Here is an 8,110-nt window from a genome sequence, read left to right as displayed (position 1 = left end):
ACATCCGTGTACGGGCATTTGTATGCACCACCCGCCCTTCCCAGGCCCTTCCCCTCAGCAAAGTCCAGAGAACACGGACATTGGGATTAGAGCACAACGACCGAAGAGCCAAAGCCGACCATTGTCTTCGGATGAACCGAGTCTCTGCCCACTGGAAGGCAGAGGAAAACCAGCTTCCGAGACGTGACCCCCTTCACACCCTCGCGCTGGGCCTTTGCCCTCTGAGGCTCGTCCACCGGCTTGTCCTCTGGGCAGACGCCGGCATGAAGGACCGGTGGACAGAGCTGTGGGACCCCTGAGGGTTGCTGACAAGGCTGTGTATGTGGGGCCTGCGGCCAGCAGACGGGTCTCTGGGACCGGCCTTGAGCAGGCGGTGATGGCATGGGGAGCCGCTAAGCCCCTAGTGGTCTCAGGGGACCTCAGCCCAGCTGGCTCACTCTGCTCCTCTGTCTTGGGATCACTCATGGGGGACAGTTCAGCTATCTTGTATACCAACATCTCACCCACATCCCCTGAAATATGTTCCCTCCCCATAGGACCTGTGACCCCAGAGCGTGCTGAAAAAAGCCCAGGATCAGAGGCAGATTTGCATTCAGCCCCCACCCACATCAAGGGGCTTCAGGGAGAGGATAAGAGGCATCTGGCAGAATCTAGGCACTTCTGTGCTCTTTGGGAATCAGAGCTCTGGGGCCCCGGCATCACGGCCTGGTCTCTTGTCTGCCTCCTGGTCAGTGTCTGCTCAGGTCAGGGTTGCCTCAGACCCCTCTTCCATCCCTGCCCTCTGCTCTCTGGGGAGGATCTCCAAGCACCTTCTCCTTTTCTTCCCATTCCAGGACATTCACGAGTGTCTGCATTTCTAGGTTCCTTCTCCCAAACTGTGCTGACTCAGTCTCCCCCCATGTCTATGTCTTTGGAGCCACAGCCAGATTCACCTGCCCCCTTAGCAGACAGTACAGCGCTTGCACTGTTACTTGGCTTCAGCAGAGCCCAGGAAAGGCCCCTCATTATATCATGTATGTCTACGGCATAGACAAGGCTGATGGGATCCCTGCTCGCTTCTCTGGCTCTAGCTCTGGGGCTGATTGATCCTCGTCCATAGGCAACATCCAGCCAGAGGATGAAGCCGATTACTACTGTGGGACAGATGATAGTAGTGGTTACACAGTGATCCATTCAATGAGGAAGCTCCTCTGCCAGCCCAGGCTCAGCTTCCCACCTGGGCTCAGTTTCCTGAATCTACCTCCCTTCTCCTCCCCACGCCCCCCCCCCCCCCCAAGCTGCCAGGAATGGGTAAAGATTTTCTCAATTTCTGCCTGTTTAATTGGTTCTGTCTGTCTGTGTCTGTATAGAAAATCTTTTGGTGAACTTGAGGTCAAACCTAGAGCAAGTCCCAGAAACAGACTGTGACCACAGTTTTTCTGTCCTCAGAACCAGCACATCCTCCCCCTTCCAGAGGAAGGCCGATGGGGAAAGGCCAAGTATTCCAGGCCCTGGGGGGAGCCCTTGGAAATGCTCTGAGGAAAGAGGTGGAGAGTCTGGTGGGGAAAGCAACCTCTCTATCGGCAGTCCCTCCCCCAAGATCTCTAGGCCTGTCCCTCTTCCCAGTTGCACTCTTCTCTGGTCCTTTCTCACCTTCTCCATCTTCTTCCTCCTTTTGCTGACTGGCCTCCCTCCACCCTTTTCGGCACTGGCTGCAATGTCCCTCTCACCTCTTTGCTCACTGATGCTGGTGGGGGAGGGGAGATCCTCCTTGTCCTCATTGGCACTGCAGGGTCTTTCTCTGCTACCATCATTCAGTAACCTCTCCTCTGAGCTCTATTCATTATTTAGTTCACATTCTGGTGGTGACTTTGTATTGCCCTTCCTGACTGGAGGTGCAATCCTGGCTCTGCCCCTCACTCACTCCCTGCATGACCTTGGGATGGCCTCAGGACAGCTTCAATGGCCTCAGAACTGACAGACCGCTGCTGCTCTGTCCAGGTTTCTTCTCTGGCCTCTTGTCAGGACCAAGATCATCAGTGGCATTTGAGCAGGAAACAAAAATGAATCTCTTCTGGGAAGTCCAGACAGACTGACCAGCTTCTCTCCTCCAAGACTGGATCCATTCTGGAGCTGCCCCTGGCGCTGGCTGTTTCTAGATAATGAGATGAAAGGCCTGATCACTGTTCTGCTTAGTGTTCTCCCCATTCCTCAGTCACAGGTTCCTTTAGTCCCAGCTAACTGTCTCCCACTGAGGTGTCCATGTGTTCAGGGAAGATTAGGGTTTCAGAGCTGCTCACTTTTGGTGTTCACTTGATTCACCCAACTTTCACCTCTGGCTCTAAGAAGCTCAGTGGCTATACCCCAGTAAACAACTCTGAGGGACAGGCTAACCCAGGTTGATGGTAACTGAAAACTATCCAACCCAATGGTAAGTTGGGGTAGGGTGTAGGGGGAAGGTGTCTATCCTAAGCCCATGAAGACTTCTACTGGCAGAATGGGCAGATGGAAACAGTCTGATGAAGGAGGTTGAAGCTGATGCTGGGGAGCACTTAGTACTTGGTCTGACCAGAACAAAATGGCCCACATTATCAGCAACATTGCGTGATGTGATCATCACTAGGAGAGTCTTAGCTTTTCTCAGCAATACAGAGAGTTAAAATCTTCAAGCACATATCCCTGTTAAAAGTCTGGTTTCTTACTATTGGGGGAAAGGGACTGTAACCTCTCCATGTATTAATTATAATCTCAGGGAGACAAATGACTTCAAAGTCAGAGTCTTCTTCTGCCTTTGTGTATTTTAATCCAGGAAAGATAACTGTGCATCCTCCTTTAGACTAGATAGACAAGATAGAATTGTATAAGGATCATTAAGCAATTGTGAAATCTAAAGATTATGTTTGTCCTTCAATCTAGAAGATGATCATGACCTCAGTGAGGTGATGCCAAGACAAGCACAGGAATTGGATTTGAGTGAGGGGGGACTTTGCTAGTGAGGGGCAAAATTGGGAGAGCCTAATTTTTTTCTCTAGAGTCATCTGGCTCCAGTGGCCCAATATGAACCAGTTCAACTGGCCCTCGATGCCAGGCAGTCAGGGTTAAGCAACATGCCCAAGATGAAACAGTAAGTTTAGTCAAGTGACTGAGTCTGAATTCAAACTCCTGTCCTCCTAAGTCCAGTACTCTATCCACTGTGCTATCCAGCTTCCCTTGCAACTTAATAGACTGGCCTCCAAGGAGGTTTAATGATTTCCTTATCCTTGTTTATGTATAAATATCCCTGGCTCCCTTTTGCTCAGAGTGGTTGTTTCCATAATGACCTCCACCTATAGATTTCTTGGTAAATCCTAGAGCATTAACTTCTTGTCTAATTTATATTTTGGCATTTCATTTTAACCTTAAATTGTTAAGTTTTACAATGGTGATCAAAGACAATTCCAAAAGGATGGAATGTGCCATCCACATCCAAAGAAAGAACTAGAGAATTGGAATGCAGGCCCAAGCATACTATCTTCACTTTAAACATTATTGGGGGGGGGGGGATTTGATTGTTTTTTCTTACTCATGTTTTTCCCCCCCTTCTGATTTTTCTTTCACAAGGTCAGTAACATGGAAGTATGCTGAACAATTGTATGTCTAAAAAAATGAAGAAAAAAATGTTGCTAAATATTGAAGATGCCAAATCCATATTCCGGAACGTTGCCAGGTGTCTTGACTTTGTCTTACCAGTGGACTTTAATGACTCTGGAAGAGACATGAAGCCAGTGACTTTGTGTAACTGTGTCTCACTTAAATTCGATTTATGCTCAAGTTAAAAGACACTACCCAGACCATTTTCTCATTTTTACCTGTGCTAACAGACAGTCACAAAGCATCAGATATAGATGCACTAGGAGCTGTAGTCACACACTGTACAGATGTGACCCAGGTCACAGGACTGAAGCAGTGGTGGATTCAGGAACCCCTGGGGGTCTGAGCTACTGAAGTACTGTCCTGTTCATCTCCTGGCATGAGGAAAGGGCTAGAAAAGGTACCCTAAAATGATCTTCTTCAGCTACCCTGACCCTGGCCTGCTTACCATGGCAAAGAGGGATCATGCTGAAACACAATCACACACATACACACACAACTTAAAAAATGATGCCACTCGGATAATATGAAATCCAGTAGAACTGAAAGATGAATATCTCTTTAAGCTAGAGAATTCAGCAGCTACCACATCCAACCAGCAGCCCTGAGTGAACCAAAGCTGGCCATGAAGTACAGTCACAGAAATAAGAGCTGGAAACACATATTTCTGGAGTGGCCAAAGTGATGGGGAGAACCATCAAGTTAGTTTAGGCTTTAAAATCCAAATTAATTTAGTCAGCAAATTTGTAGGCCTCTCAAAAGTACTTAATGGTCAGTTTATTATAATGACATGACCACTTGCAGGAAAGTTCCATGACACCATCATCAAGAGGACAAGCTTCTAATTTGGGGTAACTTCAATGCCAGAAGAGGCAGACTATCAGACATAGCAGGGAGTCATTGGGAGGAATGAAAGTGGAAAAATTCATGGTAATGGTCACTCACTATTGAAAATGTACTTGTCTCACATCTTTCTCATCACGAATACTATCTTCTGGTTACCCAAATGCTAAAACGCTTTATCTATAAACCCTCACAGCAAGCCTTGGCATTTAATAGATTTTATCAACAGAAGGAGAAAAGAAAGACAGCAGGTGACTGGTAAAGGCAATTAATAACACAGTGCTGGATTGATCAAAGACTTATCCTCTCCAAATGAATCATTTGTACTCAACAGAAGCAGTGGCCCCAATGCAAGCCTACTACTAGGAGACTTAAAGTCAACAGATTAGAATGCTTATCCAAGGATGAGCAATTCACTGTTAACAGAAGGAAAGCAGAACCAACATATGGTTGGCAAAAGGGAGCAGAAAAGGAGTGGGCTGCTTTCAGAGATTTGATGGACAACACTGCATTGACTCATCTGGGTCAGAACACTGGCAAATATCAATATTGGTTGGAAGAAAATGATGAGAAAAAAAAACAAAAGTTGGAAAAGTGGAAAAAGAATTCTATAGAGTTTACCAGCAGGACAATTCATTCATCACTAATAAGACTGTCAGAAGGCAGATGAAGTTGTTTCATGTGGATAGAAACAATTCAAAGAGCTTTTATAATGTTCTGAAGGTGATGTGTGGACCACAGACCTATAGTGCACCTCAACTACTCAGTGCTAGGTCAGTGAGGACGTGATCCAAGAGAGATGGGCTGACCACCATAGTGCTCTCAAGAGAATATCAAGAACCAATGGTGATATCATTGGTGGTATGACTCAGATTGAATTCAGTCCCTGTCTAGTGAACCTTCTGATGGAAGAGGTGCTTTTGAATGTCATTATACTCCTCTTGTATAGCAAAATGGCTACTACTGATTCGATTTTAGCTGAGCCTGGTGGTCTCAGGGAGAGCTCAGCCCGGCTGTGTCTGTGGCTACTCTGGGCCTGTGATCAATCAAGGGGAAAATTTCAGCTGGTCTTGTATACCAATGCCCCAACTCCATCTCCTGAAATATGCACACTCCCCATGGGACCTGTAACCCAGAGTGAGGACAAGAATGTGGTTAAGAAAATCCAGGTTCAGACTTCAGGGAGCCTGGGTATAGCTGGGTGCTCTTTGGGGAGCAGAGCTCTTGGACCTCCAGACCATGGCCTGGCATCTTGTCTGCCTCCCCCTGCTCACTCAGGTCAGGGCTGCCCTCAGACCCTCCTTGTACCTCCTCCTCCTTCCCTGCCCTCTGCTCTCTGGGGAGGATCTCCAAGCACCTTCTCCTTTTCTTCAAGGACATTAATGAGTGTCTGTGTTTCTAGGTTCCTCCTCCCAGCCTGTGCTGACTCAGTCTCCCTCCATGTCTGTGTCCCTGGAAGACTCAGCCAGACTCACCTGCATCCTCAGCAGTCAGTACAACACCTACACGTTGATTGACACCAGCAGAGTCCAGGAAAGGTCCCTCAGTATAGCCTGTATGTCACCAGCAGTGGAGGCATAAGCAGGTACAATGGGATCTGTATCATTTCCCTGGTTCCAACTCTAGGGCCAATCCGTACCTGTCCATCAACAACATCCGGTCTGAGGATGAAGCTGATTATTACTGAGGGTCAGCTTATGGTGCTATTTACACAGTGATCCATTCAATGAGGAAGTCAGATAAAAACCCAGCTTCCTACCTGGCCCTGGGCTTCTGACACCTCACAAGTTCCTAGGGCTGGGTCAAGTCTTTCTTGGTTTCTTGGTTTCTATCTGTTATCTTCACGACCCCAACTCTCTTTCTTCTCTGTTTTTTTTTCTTTTTTTGTATCTCTGTACAGAAAATTATATGATGAACGTAAGGTCAAACTTAGAGTGACAGAAATGGACTGGGACCCCAGTTCTTCTGTCCCCTGACCAGCACATCTCCCTCTTCCCATGGGGCCTCTGAGGAGACTTGCACTAGGGAGAGCTGAGTGTTCAGGTTTCAGGATGTGACTAGAGGAGAGGGACACTACAGATGGAACCCCTGCCCCAAATCTTGAAAAGGAGGCCAGATCTCCAACAGGCCCTGACAACCAGGGAGAGGTCCCCATCCCCCACCCCCATTCCAGCTGCCTTGGCATTCCAGGCTTTGACTCAAGTCTCCTCAGTGTCAGTACCAGGGGGACAGCTCAACCCCTAAACAAGAAAGTCCCTTCAGGTAAAGTTTTCTCTATTGAGACAGCAAAGTGGCACCTTAGAAGTAAGCACTCTGGCAGACAGGAGAATCCAGGTTCAGAGTAACTGAGGACTATCAAACTCATTGGTGAGCTGGGTTGAGGGGATAGTGGGAGGTGTCTACTCTAAGAACATGAAGACTTATACATAGGCAGAATGGGCAGATGGGAACAATTTGTTCCTCCAGACATGAAGGACCCTGAATCTCTGCTGGGGAGCACTGCGTACTTGGTTTGATCAGGGGAGAACATTTTCCACATTATCATCAACATTGTGTGATAATCAATTCTGATAGACCTAGCTCTTCTCAGTAATACAGTCAACATTAATAAGATTTTGTTAAAAAGTCTAGTGTGTTACTATGATGGGAAACGGACTATTATCTCTCCACAAATGCACTACAATCTCAGGAAGACAAATGATTAGAAAGCCAGAAACTTGTTCTGCCTTTGTTATATTTTAATACAGAAAAGAGACGGCTATTCATTGTCTTTAGAGAAGATAGGGTTGTATAAGGATGATCAGGCAGTCCTTATGATGATGTTTGTCCTTCATTCTCAAAGAAGACAATGACAGTAGGAAGGGGATGCCATGACAAGAACAGGAAATGGATGAGTGAGGGGGTGCTGTGCTAGGTCTCCGGCTTTACTTTCTCTTCCAGAGCCTTCTGGGTCCAGTGACCAGATATGACTCAGGATGACAGCAAATGGCCCTGAATTTGAAGCATCAGAGTAAAGTCACTTGCCAAAGGTCACATTATGATTTTTTTACAGAACAGTGATACTCCATCACTTTCAGATACTAAAATGTGTTCAGTCACTCCTCATTGATGGGCATTCCCTCAATGTCCAATTCTTTGCCCCTACAAGAAGACCTCACAACCATCCTTGAGGGGAAAGATCATTTGGAGAAATGACTCAGCTTCCCCATTACCAACAACAGCTACTTAACCAATTACCACCAAAAGAAAGACAACCACAAGGAGCAGCAGCCTCTCTCCACATTATGAGTCCTGGTTCTAGTTCAGTCCTCATAGCCATCATCCATAGGAGTAACCCTTCTGGGGGAGAGTTAGCCATCTTTAGCAAATGTCAGCCACCTGCCACACACAGCTCAGGTGGGTCAAAGTGATAGAAGCTGCTAGTTCCTCTGGGGGAAAGGACAAGAGGAAGCATGTGCTAACCAGGTCATGTCACTGTCATTACCTTGACCCCCTCTCCCTTTATATCATGAGGACCATGGTCCAGAATTTTGAACCCCAAACTTTTAGGGATAGTGATGGTCCCAGCCCAGTGTCTGTAGTCATAAAGTTGAGATACAACTCGGTGAAGATATAGCCTGGCAACTACAGGTACTGCAGTCACAACACTGGAAGATCC

Source organism: Macrotis lagotis, chromosome X (assembly GCF_037893015.1).
Source record: "Macrotis lagotis isolate mMagLag1 chromosome X, bilby.v1.9.chrom.fasta, whole genome shotgun sequence".
In the NCBI taxonomy this organism is placed as follows: domain Eukaryota; kingdom Metazoa; phylum Chordata; class Mammalia; order Peramelemorphia; family Peramelidae; genus Macrotis; species Macrotis lagotis.
The sequence above is the reverse complement of the archived record's forward strand: the minus strand, read 5'-3'. Positions refer to the sequence as shown.